The sequence below is a fragment of the Tursiops truncatus genome, chromosome 10 (assembly GCF_011762595.2).
Source record: "Tursiops truncatus isolate mTurTru1 chromosome 10, mTurTru1.mat.Y, whole genome shotgun sequence".
Lineage (NCBI taxonomy): Eukaryota > Metazoa > Chordata > Mammalia > Artiodactyla > Delphinidae > Tursiops > Tursiops truncatus.
Window position 1 is genome coordinate 55712629 of NC_047043.1, and position 22211 is coordinate 55734839.

General features: G+C 41.7%; 1 long non-coding RNA gene across 1 annotated transcript in view; it reads right to left on the bottom strand.

Annotated features, from left to right (window-relative positions):
• Positions 1–22211, bottom strand: part of LOC109552003 (uncharacterized) — a 74565-nt gene extending 52354 nt beyond the window's left edge. Inside the window, exons 1-6 of the long non-coding RNA XR_002178697.3 lie at positions 22018–22211; positions 21462–21632; positions 13448–13543; positions 7246–7452; positions 5948–6096; positions 4393–4487 (exon numbers count right to left, since the gene is read on the bottom strand). This is a non-coding gene — a long non-coding RNA (uncharacterized lncRNA). The remainder of the gene's footprint in view (positions 1–4392; positions 4488–5947; positions 6097–7245; positions 7453–13447; positions 13544–21461; positions 21633–22017) is intronic.

Genomic DNA, 22211 nt, shown 5'->3' on the forward strand with positions numbered 1-22211 from the left:
GCTTCACAAGTGAATTCTACCAAACATTTAGAGAACAGTTAACACCTGTTCTCCAACTATTCAAAAAAATGGCAGAGGAAATTGCAGAGTCAGGAATTACAGGGTTGGGGGAAATGGGTGCAGGGTCGTGAGGAAACTAAGGACACTAGATAACTGATGACTAGAACATTTGAGGGCATTAGACATACAGGACATGAGACATGGGCTGAAGTCACTGGAAGGAGAGGAGGATAAAGGGCAAGAGAGAAGGAGGGTACGAAGGATAAAAGGCTTGAGAGCAGTAGAAGGGGAGGAGGTTGGACTGAGAGCTCTGGAATCTGGGGGATAGAGGTTTCATGGGGATGGAGGTCTAAAATGCACAGGATGGACATGGGAGAGCAATAAAGAAGCCTAGAAGGGGAAGAATTCATTCTAGAGATATCTAAAGGTCACAGAGGCAGAGAGACTGAGGTCACAATGAGGAATAGAGGATGGTGGAGTTGAGGGGTGGAGGAGGGTGATGGTAGTTGCAGCAGGTGGATTAAGGGTCACTAACTTTTTCTCCTATTCACTAATTCCATGATTTGCATTCAAATCATAACCTAATTGTGAATAGTTTCTAGTTTGAGACCTTGAGGTAATAACCTTGCTTACATAAAATACTTGTGATAATCCCTTCAAATGAATACACACTAAAGGATTAGAGAAAAAAAATTGAGTGAACAATGACACAGTGTTTCTTCTCTCCTTTAGGGACACCGGATGCAAGGTGTGACCATGGAGGGCTCACATGGAAGCCACCAGAATGAAATGGGTTCTGCCTAGCACCTGAATGGTCCTGGAAGTGGAATCTCCCATGGAAGCTGCAGATAAGAACCTATGCCTCAGGAGACCCTGATTTTTGACCTTGTAAGACCGTAAAAAAAAGCCCAGCCAAGACCACTGGATTTCTAACTTATGAACTGTAGAATGTTTTCTAAACTGCTAAGTGTGTGGTCATACGTTACGGCAGTGATAGAGAACTATTACACACAAGGACAAATTTAATTATAAAATAATAAACATTATAAAATATGAAATTATAAAATATTTAAACAAAATCAAGTAAAAATGCACATTAATTAACCACCCCCAGAAGCAATAAAATTTTATCTCCATGTAACATCATCAGTTCCAAATATATCCTCCTTCCTATGCAATTTCCATGTGTAAAAAACTACATTTGAATTTGTATAATATACATCCATACACACACAAACACTAAAATATTATGTACATGCTTCAATACTGACATACATATTGTCAAATCAAACTTTCTGTCAATCAAACTGCTTTCCTTAACTAATGATATATGAAGGTGTTATTTTCTCACCAGTAGAAATGGATCTCCTGCACTCCCAAAAACACAGCATCATATTCCATGGTAATTATGAATAAAAAGCCTTTACTGAAACCCTCCTTAGTTATGCATTTACATAGACGCATCTGTTTTTGTCCTGCTATCACAGAATGTGGATCTCCGATTTCTACACATGTGGCTTACCTGGATAGTTCTGGGACATGAAACCGTTGCATCAACGTGACTGTGCATTTCTACGTTAGGTGGACAATTGCTAAATCACCTTGCAAATGGATGAAAAGTGTAATATCCCACCTACTGTGTTTCCAGTGTTAAAGTAATTAAACAAGGAGGCCATTAGGCTGAGGTGACTCTCATACTTTGGTAGTCTATTTAAGCAAACAAAACTTAATTCAGAGTCAAGGCACGTTAATCTGAGAACATAAATTAAGAACAACCAGTCACACACTACCAGCAAGGCTTTCCCAAACCAAGGTGACTGGTTAAGATACAATCAATTATTATCCTTGCTTTGATGTGGTGTCTTCTTTAGAAAAACCCCTCTCTGAGTTTCTGCAGATAAAGTGCTCCTAACCACCTTTGATTTGAGGCTGCTGGAACTGAACAGAGGTCGGCTCAAATGAACACTTGAAAACTGGAATGCTCGTAAATTAACATTTTAACACACAGGGCCGCATTTCATTTTGAGCACTTTCCTCATCTAGTCCCTAAACACCTCGCTCAGGTGCAGCGTGGCCTGAGGACTCAGGGTGAAGTGTCTCCCCGCTTCTCCCTGCCCCCACTCACTCACGCCAACAACACACCAGCACAGCTGTGCCCTCACTTGACCAGACTGCACCCTTGATAGTAACACCACACTGCCTGCACCGGCAGAGTCTCCCACCACGTGCTGAGCAGTGCACAGAGGACTTCTGGCACACACCCGCCCCTCCCAGGGCCAAAACATCCTTCACCAGCCCGGGGATCAAGATAGCCAGCCTTGAATTCCATTTTAATGGAGCCGACACACCTGAGTTCGCAGTTCAGGCAAGCTGGTACCACAGACCAGTTCTCCCTCTGACCTGTGTTGTCCCCCCTGGGGTTTTTAGCCTCTTCTTTAGCCCAAACCTTCACACAGGCACACACAGGGAATGCAGGTGAAACTCATAAGGACTTGAATCTAGTACCTCTAACAATGCATACGACCCAAGAGCAGGCTGGAATTAGGGACTGGCCACCCAGAATCACCCTGAGTAATACAAACGCATAAGGCGCTGGTCAGTCCCACCTCTAGAGCAGCCCATCCGATGCCACAGATTCCTGTTTCATGCTTCGGGCTTAACATTGTGGGAACAGCTCTGCTGCTTCAGAATTCCCACCCAAAATATAGTCCCTCTTTCAAAATCAGACTTGCAGAGCATAATAGTGAATGTCAGTTCATTCTGTTTAAAATGACCACTTAGGGAATTCCCTAGCAGTGCAGTGGTTAGGACTCCGAGCTCTCACTGCCAGGCCCCAGGTTCAATACCTGGTTGGGGAACTAAGATCCCACAAGCCATGCGGCCAAACCCCCACCCAAAACAAAAATAAATAAATTAATTAAATGTCCACTTAAGCAACCAAAAAAAAAAGTCCTGCCATGGCTCTGCCTTTGGTCATGCTTTTTAGAGCAGCTCAGAGACCAGAGTTCCTGAAAACTCTGCCACCTTTGTGAATGGACCTAGCATTCACAATTTTTGATACTCAGACTCAGATAAAGGAGAGCAAAAGACTTAAAATTTGGTGGGTAGATTTTATCTTTATCATCAGTGGTAATGAACGAAAAGAGAAAAAGATCATCTCTACTCCCAGAAAGGCAAGCCCGACATCTAAATCCTCCTGGGAAAGATGAACATAGAATCCCCACTTCCCAGCAGATTACGAGTCAACTCTCATAATGTGAGGATGTTAGCACAGTGTCTTGAACACAGCGCATCCCCACATACCTGTGAGCATATAGTAGGTCCTCATGAAACATTCCTTTCGTGAATGAATAAATGTTGTTTCCCCGTAACAGTGTTGCTCAGACCCCACTGCTTTCTCTAGTCCCCACTCAATTTGGAAGTGGTGAGCAGAGAATGTCATCTTTTCTGAAGTTGTGAGTGGTCTTCACTGGGAACAAGCCGTATTTGTGTTCAGATAGGGTGGTTGGGTGTAAGGCACTCAGGTGCTTCCTTGATTTCTCTAGATTAATGCTGGGGGAAATGAGGTCTGGGAGAAGCAACTTCGGTGGTCGCTCAAAGTGCAAATTAATGACCTCCATCCCAGACTTGGAAAGTCATAACCTCTGAGTGTGGGCCCCAGTATCTGTTTTTAATGGGATCCGTAAGTGATTCGTATAGACGTGAAATTCCGATGAGCAATGTTCCCCAAAGTCATTTTCAGCCTGACTCCCCACTGGGATCATTTGTGTATTTTTTTAGAACTACCACCCCCTGTGTCCTACCCCCATAGCTTCCGTCAATTAGTCTTTGGCAGGGCCCAGGATCTTAATGAAGTGGCCCAGGTTAAACCGTGAGACTGGGTAAACACTGTGAGGCTCCCAGGTTCATTTCTGATGACCTAGTACAGGGTCTGGTCCATGGGGAAGCCTCCTCTACATAGACTTGAGTGGGGGACGGTCAGTCTATCTCATGTTCCCAGGGTTGTAGTGGAATGTGTACGTGTCTCTAGGAGACGAGTACCTCCAGAGACAAGGGAGGAGAAACTCACATAAACTCCATAAAAGAACCTTGTTATGTGCACAAATTTTCCCAGGTCCCCAAAAGCAATGGAATTTTTAGTCAGAACATGCAGACCCTCAGAGGCCATGGCTCTGATTGGCTCTCACTCTGACTGCCATGGAAGGTCACTGAAGAAAAAGGAAAACCCTTAGAGGATTTAGGAGCAGGATACGAGTGGAGCAGGATAAGTACCTCTGTGACAGCAAGAGACATACACCTGGGCTTCTCAAAATAATTTCCACTGAAGCAGAGCTTCCTCCTTCATCTTTGGACATCACCCCTGTGCTCTCTGCTTTATTCATTCCCACCTACCTGGGTGTATGACTGTTGTCTCCTTTTCTTCACATCCCAGGGCTCTTTCCTTTGCTCAGAAAAGGTGACCAGGTTCAGCTTAGAGACAGCAAGACCTGTTTATTAAAAAAAGGAACATGACTCATCCCAGGAATTCTACACTTTCCAGTCCAGTATTGTGTTCAATAGAGAAGAGAGGACACTGTAAGTTATAGAAAATTACTTCACCAAATGGTATTTCCTGACAGCCCCTTTAAAACACTTAGGAAGCATTTCTAATTTGCAGATCCTTAACTCTACTTCCAAGTAGTACTCAATCAAAAATAAGGAATGGATAGCCGATTTTATGATGTGGGCAACAATATCTTGTTTCATTTTATAAACATCTAGAATGATCACTGATCTAGAGTGAAAGATGCAGATCAACTCAAGAAATGAGAATGACAGATGAAACATCGTGAAGACTTTCTTTGCATCAACAAATGCCTATTTCCTTGAAATGATTTCATTTATTTGTGCTGATTATATTATAGCATTTAGGATACTTGAACATATACTATAGGACTCTTGTGTTCTTTTCCTGAAGACACAATAAGTAATAAATAAGAGAATTACTGTGAAATGACAGTGGAATAAAAAGGAAATTTACAGAACATTTACTACCAAAAGCCTGAACAAAAATGAGAGTCATCCTTTTCCAAAGCAATCTACAAGTAAAGGGAAATGAAGTAGACAGGGGGAGTATTCGCATGAAATGCAATGGTTTATACACATCTCTCAGTAAATCCCTCCAAGACCCTATTAATGATAATTGGAAAATTATTAGCTTTCCAGTTGAATCTGGCAGACAGCCCCTGAATCAAGTGAACAAAATTAACATCCGTTTTAATGGGACAAATTGCTATCAGCTGACCAATGCACATGGGATTCATCATCATTGCTGGGATAGTTTTGCAAAAAAGCAAACGGAAAAACATGAATCATACGAACAGGGTTAAGCACATTTAAAACCACATATAACTCTCATGTCCTGTACCCTTGTGTATTTTAAATAGTAAGTCTTTCCTTGAGGCAATTGGGAGCTCTCTTTTTCAGAACTTTGGGTTATTCTGGGCCATATAGCAATCAGCTTTATTGGTGCTTTTTCATTATCCTTGTCTGCATAGTCTGATGCTGCAACCAGACAGGACGTATACATCACATATTCTCCTTCTTCACTCATATCCCCGGACCCAACCTCATATTCAGCGGGCATCTTGTGTATCAACACATCCCCAAGTTGATAGGACAAAAAGGGAACATTTTCAACATTTGCACATCAGTAATACGTGGTAGGAATTCTTTATGCTCTAAAGGGAGCCTGGATGGAGAAAAGGAGAGAAGGCGATAGGATGTAAGAGAGGAATATCCTAAAAATCTAACCTTGGCTATCATTAGGAAGAAAAGAAAAGGACTGAAAACAAATTTGTTAGGCAGGACCACCAGAGGTAGAGAAGTAAATGTTTGCAAGTTCTAAATACATGGGATTTCAGCAAGAAAAGGGGACACAGCCGCTGACCTGGGTCACAGATTTTACCTGAGAACCTGCCGTTTCTTCCTCTTCCTCCTCCACTTCTAGGTTCCTTTCTCAGGCAATATTATGTAGATACATGGCACCTGTACATCTTTGAGGGCATCAGCACAGCGCCTTCACCTGCTACCCCCACTCTCAGAGGCAGGAGGCCCCTGAAATGCAGAAAGACCACGTTCCCCTCTCCCTTAATACGTGACAGATTCAGGAAGAAATGCGCTCCTACGTAGAGGCCAAGGATATTCTCCTTCCCTGTTTTCATACGCCCTTCTGTCTCACAGTCAGCCAGGAATGCTGCTACAGCAATGGCGTATGTGGGATGCACGGCCCTGACGCACCCACACAGACTCCATTACATTTCCTTGAACCACAGGCTGGACTCAACTCTCAGTATCCCTACTCAACACAGTTGAGAGTTCATATTTCAAAACCAACGACAAGCAAAGGGAAACTAAAAAGAAATGGCATTACCACATTAACTGAAGTGGATTATGCTCATCCTTCACTATTTCTAAGACCTTTATTAAAGATAAATGGAAAAAACATGAACTTCTCAGCGATGGAATCTCAAAGAAAGCACCTGAACCAGTAAAGGTCAGATGTTATAGGATACACGGATAGCAGATGACTGAAGCACAAAGGACACAATATCACTGCTTGGGCATTTTTGGCAAAAATAAGGAAATCATAACCTGAATCGATCATGAAAAATGTCAGTTTTATGCAAATTTCAATCCATATAAACCTCCCATATGCTCTATTCCTAAAAGTTCATGTAAATAGCAAGCCTTTCTTAACAACATATAAATTGCCTCTCCTACTTTTTTTTCAAAACTTTATGAGGGATTCAAGATTACTACGGTCATCCTGTTTATATGTGCAATTTCTCAATCCTGTTTCAAATAGAATATTGTATCCAGATTAAAGTAATCACCACATTTTCACCTACTTCCCTAAAATCCCAACACCTAACTCCATCCCAGTGGGAATCTTGGATACCAATACTTTCCCTTGTTGATGTCTCACTAAGGGAATATTTTCAATACTTGAAAGTTATTAATTCATGGTGATAATTCTTCATGCTCTATAGGGAGACTGGATGCAGACAGAGGAGAAAAGGCTCTGGGACAGAAGAGAGTATTTTAAAGAGCTGATCGTGACTATCAGAATAAAAAACATAAGTAGTTGAAAACCACCTCACTAGGCAAGAAGTCAGTAGAGACTTAATGATTCGTATGTTCTCAATCCACGGCATTTCAGGAGGAAAAGAGGACGCAGCCTCTGACCCAGGACAGGACGTTTACCTGAGAAGCTGCCATTTTCTCCTCTTCTTCCGCCTGCTCTGGGTCGTTTTCTCATCAATATTATGTTGAGGAATTAGGTCAGCACCTTGAGAATACGCCTTCTGTGGCATCAGCACAGCTCCTTCATCTGTTCCCACCATATCCACAGGCCAAACTTTCAAAGCCGACTTTGAAGTCCTGAAAAGGCCAGTCTCTCCTGTCCTTTGTCTAAGGAGAGAGTCAGGAACAAACAGCTCCTACATGGAGACCAGCTGTGAATTTGTTCTTTGTTGTCAACACATGTTGTCTCCTCATAAATGTCCCAAAATACTGCTAACACAGGGTGTGTGGGCTGCACTAACGTTCCCCTTCCAAACCCCTGTAGAGCAGACTGTTGCCTCTCCTTAGACTAAAGCCTTGCCTCAGCTCTCACAAGTGTACCCAGAAGACCATGTGCTTAACCCTGATCTCTCCTTGGAATCACCTGGAGCACTTAATTAAAGCAACACTGAAGCTCCCACAGGACCAATAGACAGATTCTCTGGGGAGCACACACGTGATGCCAGTTCTTAATACTGATCACGTGATCCTAATGGGAATTCAGTTATATACTGAATATATATATAATCCCTATATATATATATATATTTATATATTTATTTTTATTCTTGGCTGCATTGGGTCTTCGTTCCTACACATGGGCTTTCTCTAGTTGTGGTGAGCAGGGGCCACTCTTCGTTGCAGTGCACGGGCTTCTCACTGTGGTGGCTTCTCTTGTTGCAGAGCATGGGCTCTAGGCGCGTGGGCTTCAGTAGTTGTGGCTCGTGGGCTCAGTAGTTGTGGCTCGCAGGCTCTAGAATGCAGGCTCAGTAGTTGTGGCGCACGGGCTTAGTTGCTCCACGGCATGTGGGATCTTCCCGGACCAGGGCTCAAACCGGTGTCCCCTGCATTGGCAGGCGAATTCTTAACCACTGCACCACCAGGGAAGCCCAATCCCTGTATATTTTGAATGGCCATCTCACATGCTGTTTCATTTCATGCAGCTTTTCCTACAATTCGGGGCGAGTTTATTTCTAGGAAAATGTATTATTTCAGATAGATAATTGCACAGTCAAGACTCCTCTCTAATCCCCAGATTATTTAAGAGACTTCTGCTTAACACTGCCTAGATTCTGAAGTTCCACTACAAGCATTAATAAAGTGATATTTACATAGGTATTTATATGTTAATCACACGATAATGCATTTACAATTGTATTATGATTTATTCCTTCTTTTGGAGCATAAAATTGCTTTATATGCCACTCTCTTGTAAATGACGGTTTAATAATTATACTTAGGAATTACAGAGGAATGAATAAATTAAAAACTGACCAATGTGCAAAAACAATCAATTTATATATATCTCACAAGATTAGGAAATTCTCTAATTATTATAAAAAAAATAAAGGGAGTTCCCTGGTGGGCTAGTGGTTAGGATTTGGCGCTTTCACTGCCATGGCCCAGATTCAACCCCTGGTCATCAGGGAACTAAGATCCTGCAAGCTGTGTGGCATGGCCAAAAAAAAAAAATAAGTCTGGATTCTCTGCAGTTATGAATCAAGAGAATGAAGGGGATTAGAGTTAAGAAACAGACAGTAATCAACGCAGCAGATTTCACCATCCCCCAGCTGGGATTATTAAAAGGAGCCAGAGAAATGTGAAATAGGGAAGAGAGGGTTGCAAAGACACAAAAGAGCTCATCAAGACTGGAATGCTTTGGGTGGCTCTAGATTCAGGGCAGGGAGGAATCTAAGGGAGACGTTAGTCCTCTGGGTGTGTTGAATCTGCTGCCTGTGCTATTCAAGATGAAAACCATAGAAACATGGATCAGATCATGAGCACCTAACGGGAAACATCTGGGAATAATAACAGTCCTACAGCCAATAAGATGGTGACTCTGTTATGAAATAAAGCATAAAAGAATCCCAAATCCTTTTTCTGGTAACAAACCTAGCATAGTTAACCACTATGATGTACTTACAAATCTAGTTAGCTGTGTTCTTCCAATAGCTTATGTATATATTTATCTGGTATCCTAACTTGTCATCATAGTTTAAGTTGGTGGTAATTTATTTTATTGAGTACTGATGAGTTTCCATTTAGGTATAAAGATTTTATTTCATAGCCCAATATCAATTATGCAAAAGACTTAGAGATTAACTTAATGTAGATGCTCTCATTGCAATACTACAGAAACCTGCCACATGACCAAGTTGGACTTAGTGCACGCAAGACGGGCTTAATATGAGGGCTGTTACAGAAAGACTTCTTTGCTTCTGTGCCTGAACAAAATGTAATTCCACCTAACAGGAATTGTTGAATGTCACAGTGTGCCTTAAAGTAGTTGTTATGAATCACTAATATTAATAAAATTGTGTAGGGTAGAAAAATATCACTAATTTTACATCATATGCTTATGAATTTATTAATGCAAGAGTGAAGTAAAACTATTAGCAATGAGGAGAGATTTGCCTTTTATTTTATTTTAACATACATGATAGTTATGCAAAAATGGAACCTCTCGTGTAAAGTCGGGTGCATTTTATTAAACTGGAGTCATATATTTTTGTTGGTAGACTTTTTAAAACAGAGCAAATATCACAAGATACATTTGAGCCTGACTTCTGTTCTCTGAAACTCATTATTATATATTTATATTTCCTTAAGGCTTGACTCCTTTTCTTCAAGAGGGAAGACCATCTCATCAAAATGAACAGACCATTGACATTTGCAGTAGAAAAAATTCACTGTCTCCATTAAAGCACTTCATACACCCTGAGTTAGAGAACACATTTCTGTTCCAGCAACCACCATTTGGATACATCATTTCTGCACAGGACATAATGGTTTACGTACATTCATCTTACTCTTTATTATAAGCACGTGGTGTTACAGGCATATACCTGCAGTAATCCTGAAAATTTAGTCTCTGATTCCAGTAATTAATATGAACAATAGATTGGTTTCAATCTGTTGAAACCAATTAAAAGTATATTAAAGAGTACGTTAAAAAGTATATTAAAAGATTATATTAAATGTCCGGTTGAAGTGTTACTTGGATTCAACACCAAGAATCCCCTGTGATTTACGGCGAGCGTCATTGCGAATTACACTTAATTACATTTGAAGCATAATGGATTGATGTAGGAACTATAATCTCAATCTCTCTTTGCTAGTTCAGCTCAAACTTCAGAATTATTTCATCTTCCTGTGTGGCTTTGGCACTGGACCGGAATGAAATTCTGAAGAATCACTTTTTCTGACATGAGCACGTACCTAAATTCCTGATAAGCTTCCTTCCATGGACAGTCATCCTTTCAGACTGAAAGAAAAAATTGTCACCGGACTCCTTTCTGTGCCAGAATGGTGGGCTCAGTGTGGTCAAGACAGCCAGTACTTATGTTGGAAGGCGGCAGTCATAAACCTAGGTGCGGTTTTGTGATTGTGGGACCTCACCTCCCTGCAGTACGGCAAGTATGTAATGAGAGAACAGTTCTGGGGAACGGAGGGTATTTGTGAAAAACTTTACCCTCGTCGTTAACTACCAAAAACTACAACCTACTAGTCTAGTTATTTCCAAGGAGATTATTGAAGAGTTTTGAGAGACTCCCTTTTTTTTTTTTTTACTTTATCCCAAAAGTAAAAGTCAGAGTCTCATGTGAAGGAAGCAGGAATTACTGAGTTGGCTGTGGAAACCGGAAATACACAGGAGCCTGGAAGATCCTATAGAGGCTCAAATCAAAAGTCTGGTGGCACATCAAGGGGAAGGAGAGCTAAACTGAAAGAGCTCCCAAATGGCCAAATGTAGATCAACTTGAACAACAAAATAAATGGTAATAAATGTACCGAATGGTAATATAAAATATTCAATAAATACATAGGATTCCATATCAACGTTAGAAAAATAACTATAGAAATGAATGGAGAAGAGAAATATATTCCTTACCTAAAAATGATGACTAATATATGGAGTTATTCCTCTTTTCTAATAGGGAAGCTTATTTTACTCCCCTCGCCCCAGCCCCACGTTGAGTATGAAAAACACTTAGTAATTTCCTGGCAAAGAAGAGAATATGGAAAAGAAAACCACAGTCACTCCACATTGGAGAAACTTGGCAAATACTTTACACAAGTGATTCACCAACTTAATGATAAATTAAATCAATTATCAAATGATATGACATGATGAGCTATTCTGGAGAAAGGTTCCACATCTCACTTATTCTAATCATGAGGAAAACATATCACAATCTCAACTTCAGATATTCTAAGCAGGGCCTCATCAGTATTCCTCACACTTGCCAAGGTCATGAAAAACAAGGAAAGACTGAAAGAGTGTTAATACAGCAGAAGAGACAGGGAACATGTGACGACTATATGTACTGTAGTGTTCTGGACTGGGTCCTGGAAGAGAAGAATGACACAGGGTCAAAACTGGTGAGATCATATATGGAATCTATAAAAACGGTACTGGGGCTTCCCTGGTGGCACAGTGGTTAAGAATCCGCCTGCCAATGCAGGGGACGCGGGTTCGATCCCTGGTCTGGGAAGACCCCACATGCCGTGGAGCAACTAAGCCCGTGTGCCACAACTACTGAGCCTGAGAGCCACAACTATTGAGCCCACGTCCCACAGCTGCTGAAGCCCGTGCGCCTAGAGCCCATGCTCCGCAACAAGAGAAGCCACCACAATAGGAAGCCCGTGCACCGCAACGAAGACCCAACGCAGCCAAAAATAAATAAATAAATAAATAAATAAATAAATAAATTTATATATGTTAAAAAAACAGTACGGATCAACCTAGTGGCAGGGCAGGAATAAAGACGCAGACGTAGAGAACGGACTTGAGGACACAGGCAGGGGGGCGGGGCGGGAGAAGGGGAAGCTGGGACAAGTGAGAGAGTAGCACTGACATATATACACTACCAAATGTAAAATAGATAGCTAGTGGGAAGCAGCTGCATAGCACAGGGAGATCAGCTCGGTGCTTTGTGACGACCTAGAGGGGTGGGATCGGGAGGGTGGGAGGAAGGCTCAAGACGGAGGGGATATGGGGATATATGTATACATATAGCTGATTCACTTTGTTAAACAGCAGAAACTAACACAACATTGTAAAGCAATTATACTCCAATAAAGATATAAAAAAAAACTGGTGAGATGCAAATAAAATCTGGAGTACAGTAATAGTAAAGTAACTAGTTTCCTAGTTTTCACAAATGCAGCATGGTAATATACAAGGGTAACTATAGAGGAAACGGAATGAAAACATATTTGAGACCTCTCTGTTATCTATGCAGCTTTTCTACAATTCTAAAACTATTTCAAAATAAAATATTTACTTAATATTTAAAATTTTATAAAAGTTTATAATTTAATTACAAATAGTTATATTAACTGATTACCTGTTTGAGTTTATTTATTTCCTTTTTTACTTTATCTGGAAGGCACTTGACCATTTTCTTGATTTTCAAAAATAATCAGACTCTTTATTAAACAAAATAGATTCATCTATTCTGCCTTCTATGTTGTTCCAAATTTAATGAAAAACTCCTCTATAACTGTATTTTCCAGGGACTTCCCTGGTGGCACAGTGGGTAAGGCTCCATGCTCCCAATGCAGGGGGCCCAGGTTCAATCCCTGGTCAGGGAACTAGATCCCACATGCATGCCACAACCAAGAGTTCGCATGCCACAACTAAGGAGCCCACGAGCTGCAACTAAGACCCAGGCAACCAAATAAATATTAAAATAAAAGAAATGTATTTTCCAGTTCAGGAGTCCATCTTGAAACCTCTTTCTTGTCAACAAAGGGGATAACACAGGAAAATCTTCCTTCTACAAATTATAAAAGGCCATTTTCCCATACACCAAATCTCTAATGAATTGTGGCCTCCCATGTGCTGTTTTCTTGAAATTCAGTTGAAACATCTTGTGTTCTTTGTAGTGACCCTACGCTCATTTTTCCACTGTTTACTGAAAAGATTTCAGTAAGTTAATCTATCTCAATAAGCATGATATTTCAAAGGTCCACCATTTATGACAGCAAGACACATAAACCTAGGCTTCTCAAAATAATTTCCATTGAAGCAAAGCTTCCTAAATAACATTTTAAAGCCTAGCTTCCTCCTTCATCTTTGGACATCATACCTGTGCTATCTGCTTTATTCATTCCCACCTACCTGGGTGTAGGAACTGTTGTCTCCTTTCCTTCACATCCCAGGGCTCTTTCCTTTGCTCAAAAAAGGTGACCAGGTTCAGCTTAGAGACAGCAAGAACTGTTTATTAAAAAAAAAGGAACATGACTCATCCCAGGAATTCTACACTTTCCAATACAGGACTGTGTTCAGTAGAGAAGAGAGGACACTATAAGTTATAGAAAATTACTTCACCAAATAGCATTTCCTGACAGCCCCTTTAAAACACTTAGGAAGCATTTCTAATTTGCAGATCCTTAACTCTACTTCCAAGTAGTACTCAATCAAAAATAAGGAATGGATAGCCGATTTTACGATGTGGGCAACAATATCTTATTTCATTTTATAAACATCTAGAATGATCACTGATCTAGAGTGAAAGATGCAGATCAACTCAAGAAATGAGAACAAGATGAAACATCGTGAAGATTTTCTTTGCATCAACAAATCCCTATTTCCTTGAAATGATTTCATTTCTCATTTGTGCTGACTATATAATAGCTTTTTTTTTTTTTTCCGGTACACGGGCCTCTCAGTGTTGTGGCCTCTCCCATTGCAGAGCACAGGCTCCGGACGCGCAGGCTCAGCGGCCATGGCTCACGGGCTCAGCCGCTCCGCAGCATGTGGGATCTCCCCGGCCCAGGGCACAAACCCGCGTCCCCTGCATCGGCAGGTGGACTCTCAACCACTGCGCCACCAGGGAAGCCCTATAATAGCATTTTAGGATACTTGAACATATACTGTAGGACTCGTTTTCTTTTCCTGAAGATACAGAAAGTAATAAAGAAGAGAAAAACTGTGACATGACTGTGGAATAAAATGGAAATTTACAGAACAGTTACTAACAAAAGCCTATATCTCCACTGAACAAAGGTGAGAGTCATCCTTTTCCAAAGCAATCTACAAGTAAAGGGAAATGAAGTAGACAGGGGGAGTATTCGCATGAAATGCAATGGTTTATACACATCTCTCAGTAAATCCCTCCAAGACCCTATTAATGATAATTGGAAAATTATTAGCTTTCCAGTTGAATCTGGCAGACAGCCCCTAAACCAAGTGAACAAAATTAACATCAGCTATACTGGGACAAATTTATATCAGCTGCCCCATGCATACAGGACTCATCATCATTGCCGTGATACTTTATAAAATAAAATGAATAAAATAAAATAGAATAAAATAAAAATCTAATCATGAGAAAAGTGTTAAGCAAATTTAAAGCCACATACAACTCTCATATTCTGTACTCTTGTGTATTTTAAATGGTAAGTCTTCCCTTGAGGTAATCGAGAGCTCTGTTTTTCAGAACTTTGGGTTATTCTGAACCATGTAACCATCTGCTTTATTGGTGCATATTCATAATCTTTGGCTACACAGACTGATGCTGCATCCAGACAGGACCTAGACATTACATATTCTCCATCTTCACTGATATCCCAGGACCCAACCCCATATTCAGTGGGAATCTTGTGTATAAAGACATCCCCACGTTAATTTGACAAAAAGGGAACATTTTCAACATTTGCACATCAGTAATTCATGGTAGGAATTCTTCATGCTGTAAAGGGAGCCTGGACAGAGAGAATGAAAGAAGGATCTAGGCTATAAGAGAGGAATATTCTAAAGATCTAACCTTGGCTATCATTAGGAAAATAAAGTAGCTGAAACACAAGTTTGTTAGGCAGGACCATCAGAGTTAGAGAAATAAATGTTTACAAGTTCTAAATACATGGGATTCCAGCAAGAAAAGGGGACACAGCCACTGACCTGGGTCACAATATTTACCTGAGAACCTTCCTCTTCCTCCTCCATTTCTAGATTTTTCTCAGGCGATATTATGTAGAGAAATCACACCTGTACCTCTTTTTTTTTTTTTTTTTTTGCGGTACGCGGGCCTCTCACTGTTGTGGCCTCTCCCATTGCGGAGCACAGGCTCCAGACACGCAGGCTCAGTGGCCATGGCTCACGGGCCCAGCCGCTCCGCGGCACGTGGGATCTTCCCGGACCGGGACATGAACCCATGTCCCCTGCATCGGCAGGCGGACGCTCAACCACTGCGCCACCAGAGAAGCCCACCTGTACCTCTTTGAGGACATCAACACAGCCCCTTCATCTGCTATCCCCACTCTCAGAGGCAGGATGACCTTGAAATGCAGAAAAGGCCACACTCTCCTACCCTTTGTCACCTGAGAGATTCAGAAAAAAATGAGTTCCTACGTGGAGACCAAAACATGATTTTCTCCTGTCCTGTTTCCACAGTCAGCCACTAATTCTGCAGCAGCAACGGGGAACGTGGATTGCAGACACCTGACGCACCACACAGGCTCTATTCCCTTTCCTTGAACTGAAGGCTGACCTCAACTCTCACACCACAAAAATATCTGAGAGCCCTCTTGCATAACCTTGGTTTCACCCTGGAACTGCCTGGAACACGTAATTAAAACAGATTTATTTGTAATCTATATAAATTATGTTGTTCCCCTGAAACTATGTTGTACACCTGAATCAAATATAATATTGTAGGTCATGTACATTTCATATTCTTAAACATGTGCTCTCAGGCAGACTCTGTGAAGGAGGTCACAGGTAATAGTAGTAACTGAAACTCGCCACGTCATCTTTATTGTAAGTCTAGAGTGATAAGCACTTATGTAAATCTTGCCTCTCAAACTTTAATATGCATACAAAGCATTCTAGCACCCACGGAAGAAACTGTGATTCTGCAGGCTTGAAGTGGGGCCCGTGAATTGGCAGCTCTAACAAGCTTCTTCCTCGTGCTGCTGCTGCTCCCCAGACCCATTTTTAGTAGCACTAGAGAAAGCAGGCACACCACACCTCAGCCCCTTCCACCAACCACCTTATCTCAAGACAGCTACTGTTGATTTCACTAAAAGCCACCATCATGGTCTTAAAGGATCCCATGTTGGGCTGGCACTTTAAGGTTTACAGAAGGCTAATAAAGGTTATAACATCTGAAAAAGTCTCTATTTGGAAAACAACATGTATATAGTCATTAGTGCAATGACTACTGAGCATCTACTCTGTGTTTACAAGTAGTTTATGGTGCACTGTTTTGGAAACCTCACAGCTCTTATGGGAGTTAATCTTCATAATACCCTGGGAATTTGGCACTAGGAGGCTCATAATAACCATGAGGGTGTAGATACTGGGACTCACCTTTTTGTCTCTTCTTCTGTTTCCTTATCATTGATTTTTAAAAAACTGTTTGCATACAATAGAAGCTACCTATAGGACTTCCCTGGTGGCGCAGTGGTTAAGAATCCACCTGCCAGTGCAGGGGGCACGGCTTTGAGCCCTGGTCCGGGAAGATCCCACATGCTGCTAAGCCCGTGCGCCACAACTACTGAGGCTGTGCTTTAAAGCCTGCGAGCCACAACTACTGAGCCCACATGCCACAACTACCGAAGCCCACGCGCCTAGAGCCCATGCTCCACAACAGTGAGAAGCCCTCACACCACAACAAAGAGTAGTCCGCACTCACCGCAACTAGAGAAAACCCCGTGCACAGCAACGAAGACCCAACGCAGTCAAAATAAATAAAATAAATAAATATTTTTTAAAAAAAGAAGCTACCTATAGGTGGCTGGAGGAATACAGAAAGGAAGGGTGTCTTAGAAGTTCAGAGAGTTTTCATTGTTTTATGTACACTTTTATTTCCTTCCTAATATGGTAAAGTTTTAAGTTTATAAGTAAAAGCCAATCAGTTTTCCTAACTGGCTGTATTTTTATACTTCCATCAGCAGTACATGGTAATTTTAACTCCTCCCCATTCTCAGATATATGTCTACGTATAGCTGGTTCACTTTGCTTTACAGCAGAAACACAACATTGTAAAGCAACTACATTCCAATAAAAATTTTAAAAAAATTCCTCCCCATTCTCAGTAAAATTTGATGTTACCAATTTTTGTTTTATTTTTGTAGTTAATTTAGGCATCTAGAAATTTGACGTGCCGTCCTATTATTGTTTCCCTGGTGTCTAGCAGAAATAAATAAAAAATGTGATATAGAGGATGAATATTATTCAGCCTGGAAAAAAAAAAGGACATCCTTCCATTTGAGACAACATGAATGAACCTGAAAGACATTATACTAAGTGGAATAAGCCAACACAGAAAGGAAAATACTGTATTATCTCAATTATATGTGGAATTATACTGAAGACCAGCTCATAAAACAGCAGAATCTTGACTGTCTGGAACTTGCTATGGGGGAGACAGGAGATGCTGCTCAAATGGTACCAAAATTCAGTTATGCAGGATGAATGAATTCTGGAAATCTAAGTACAGCCTGGTGAAACAATTATAGGGTATATTATACTTGAGATTTGCTAGGAGAGTGTATTCAAGTGTTCTCACCAGCAAAAAATGGAAGTAAGTGAGATGACAGGTATGTTAATTAGCTTGAATGTGGTAATCATTTCACAACATACATGTTTATTTACATTTTTGAACTTGTACAAATACTGGATCTGCAGAAATGGAAAGCAGGGTGCCAGATGACATGGCTTATGAAGTGCAGGATTTAATGAGAAATTAAGACTCCAAGCAGAAATTAACACAACATTGTAAATCAACTACACTTCTATTAAAAAAAAAAAAAAAAGACTCGGGGACCTCCCTGGAGGTCCAGTGGGTAAGACTCTGTGCTCCCAGTGCAGGTGGCCCGGGTTTGATCCCCGCTCGGGGAACTAGATCTCACACGCATGCTGCAACTAAGAGTCCACATGTCGCAACTATGAGCCCACATGCCACAACTAAGACCCAGCACAGCCAAAATTTAAAAAAAAAAAAAAAAAGACTCCAAAACATAGAGGTCTTTGCTCCCGCACATCTGCTTTTGGGTTTCAGCAAAATGTGACCATCTGCCGCTGAGGTGTGGGAGGAGCAGCCAGCCCAACACTGATCTCCTGTAACCTGTGCAGGGAGGGGAGGACCCAGGGTAGGACAGACCTGGACACAGCCTCCTGAGGGCGTAGATCTGGGTGGGGCTGGGGAAGGAGCCCCCTGTGTGCACTGCTCTCCCTGTCTCTGGGGCATTTCCCCTCACTGTCTTTCCTAAACCTGCCCAACAGAAACTTAACCTTCAGAGTTCATATTCTTTTAACCCATTTAGTCCCTTCCCTGCCTGTTTTAAAAAATAAGATAAAAAGCACTTTAACAGAAACACAATTTTCTGGGACAATTATACTAGAAGCTATTTTATTCTTAACAAGTTTAAAGAAATGCAAGTCATCATCATCAATAACATCATCACCTCTCCTGTCAGGTGACGGCCCCTTCAAGGGGTGACACCAGGACTCACACACAACAGAGGAAGGGAACTGGCCCAAATGAAGCCAAAGTCCCCTACAAAGCACTCCTTTGGGTACCAGCCACACAATCCTGAATTCAAACATTTAACCATTTGTAATATCCTTTGGGTCAGGCTCTGTGAAAGAGTTCAGGTAACATCAGCCATTCACAAATATCTCCTCACATGTGCTACAGAACGTGTATTTCTTAGAGTGGCCATGCGATAGAATTCTGACCAATGATATGGAAAGAGAAGATCAGGGGAGCATTATGTCTCCCAAGTTGAAAAGGAGTGGCTTCAAATCAAAACCTCTATTATGTCCTATGAGATTCACACATGCTCCTTCTTGCTGCATGGAGCATGGTTCGATCCTTGATAGTGGGGCAACCACACTGGAATTATGAAAGAACAAAAGTGTACACAATGCCTGCATGTAGACAATGCCAGAGAGAAGTGAAAAATGAAAAGGTACCTTATAAGTTTTCACAGCCATTTTATCAGCTATGAGCACCTACCTATTCCCTGTGTACATAGCACCAAACGTACATCTTGTTTTTTATACATATGCATTAGTCCATTCTTGGTATAGCTGAAAACAAACTACCAGCTACAGAAAATGACACATCATTATATTTCATTTATACCAACGTTAAATGTGAGCATAACCTGCTACCCAACTCCACTGTATCAATTACCACAACTGAAAAAAATCCTCCTTCCGCTCCAGTCAAGATAAGTACAAAGACAACGTGGGTTGTGAAAAACTTGGGAACTTCTAGTCTAGGAACTAAATAAACTGTTTAAAAAAGAAAGGCTCGGGCTTCCCTGGTGGTGCAGCGGTTGAGAGTCCGCCTGCCGATGCGGGGGACGCGGGTTCGTGCCCCGGTCCGGGAAGATCCCACATGCCGTGGAGCGGCTGGGCCCGTGAGCCATGGCCGCTGAGCCTGCGCGTCCGGAGCCTGTGCTCCGCAACGGCAGAGGCCACAACAGTGAGAGGCCCGCGTACCGCAAAAAAAAGAAAGGCTCACTGCCTCTGACTGGTGAACTTCTCACACAACTAAGTGACGCCTCATGCAGAACACAGAACTCTTTTTATTTATTTATTTCTGGCTGCGTTGGGTCTTCGTTGCTCTGTGTGGCTTTTCTCTAGTTGCAGCGAGCGGGTTGCGGTGCGTGGGCTTCTCATTGCGGTGTCTTCTCTTGTTGCAGAGCACGGGCTATAGGCGTGGGGGCTTCAGTAGTTGTGGCACGTGGTCTCAGTAGTTGTGGCTCGCGGGCTCTAGAGCGCAGCCTCAGTAGTTGTGGCGCATGGGCTTAGCTGCTCTGCGGTATGTGGGATCTTCCAGGACCAGGGCTCGAACCTGTGTCCCCTGCATTGGTAGGTGGATTCTTAACCACTGCACCACCAGGGAAGTCCCCAGAACCCAGAACTCTTGACAAGACTATCACTCTGTTAAGAGAAAGGTCCCTGCCACGTGTGGGCGGAAGGTCACTTATTTAAAGTGGACATAATTTATGTTGCAGTTATGTTCCTGGCACCTCATTTTCTGTGAAGCACAGCACACGCCTTGCTGACCTGCCTATTACAGTGTCCGGAAGGCTTCCTCATCTCCAACATCTAGGTTGCCGTGTGATATTTTAAAGCTATATTCACAAAGTTTGTTTCATTCAACACCCCCTCTCCGTCAAACTGCCACCAATCTAAGCCTGGGAAAACGTAATAATCTCTGTATACCAACAGCATCTAGTCTTCAGTCTTTCTGCCTAGAAATTTGTTTAAATCACAAGGACAGAATCTGATTTCCCAGATTCTCAGAAACCCAGCACATTTGCCAAGTCCCCATCTCCATCATTTGTACATCAGAACACACCACCACTAGGGGCCTAAGACCTTGGAGTGACTAACGGGAGCTTCCTTGCAGTTTCCTCCCTCCATTTCCAAAGAACTCTCCATAGTTACTTTCAACAAGTCTTACGCGTCTCTCTAAGAAAAACACCATCATCCTATCTTATCAGTCTTCACACATCTCCTAGCGCTAACTGCCTGAGTTAAGACTCTGGTCCATTGAAGCTGCTCCACTCTTACCACAATTAAGTGATCACAGTGTTGCACGTGAACCTTAATTCGTCACTTAAATTTCTCATTGTTTTAGAAAAATATTGAAAGCACACATCAGAAACTACCAGGGCCTGCGTGGATGACTGGGGGTGAGGAGAGCAGTGAGAACTCTGTGTCCTTAACAAAAGGCAAAGAAGGACAATGACTGGCATTCATATGTAGCAAGGATGACAATGAGGTTACACAGAAGAACTGGAAATAATTAGGAAGTGAAACGAGTCGATTTTTCTCCTAAATTCAGAGTGTCAGTTGTGCGACCAGAGAACAGCTATCCTCTCTCCACTTGCAGAGTTTATGCAATTGTACATTTAATACATTTTCTGTCTCTTACGTCATGCTGCAGCATTACTCAATTGGAATATTTTTCTCCTAACTATACAGTATCTACTATACACCCATCACCGTCATGTGTGTTTGTTCACTCCAGGTAAATGCCTAAACAACCTCATGACTTAGGAATTCTGCAGGTTTTCACCTGGTCAAATTGTCACAGTAAAGTGGATAACTTTGATAATGTCACTTATAAGAATTGGAAGAAACAATAACTGAAGAAAAGTTGTCTTACCGTTCCTCTCTAATTAAGAAGAAAAAGGGACTTCCCCGGTGGTCCAGTGGCTAAGACTCCGCGCTCCCAACGCAGGGGGCCCAGGTTCGATCCCTGGTCAGGGAACTAGATCCCGCATGCCTCAACAAAAGATCCTGCATGCCGCAACTAAGACCCAGTGCAGCCAAATAACTAAATAAATAATAAAAGAAATATTTTAAAAAAGAAGAAGAAGAAAGGAATCACAAAGAATCCCAAGCAGGTCAGACAGAAAGTGAGAAATGCCCACTGCAAAAATTAAATCTCTCTTCCACCCCAGTGATCCTCTCTCGAGGCAATCAATATGAAGTATCTAAGTATCTTTCCAGTTTTCTCTGCCACAGACAAATATTTATTTATTCAAGTGGGAGCTTTCTCAACATACCATGGAATTTATTTCCTAACCACCCTAGTAGGTCCCGTAGTTTCTGGAAGCTACTATTGCATCTATAACTTTCTTGGACATGTGTCTTTGCACTTATTTGTAACAAATCTTCCAAAGTGGAACAGCTGTGTCACGTGATATGTGCATCTTTACCTTCAGGAAATGTTGCCAAAGAGCCTTCCAGAGACTTCATTGTGACACTCCCATAAAAAGATGGGAAGATGCCTTAAAAACAAAAATGAAAACACCGCTTACTATAAACTTTTAATCTTGGCCAATCTGATGGGTGAAAAAATGAAATCTCATAGCTGTTGCAATTTGGCTTCATGATCACCCTCATTACTACT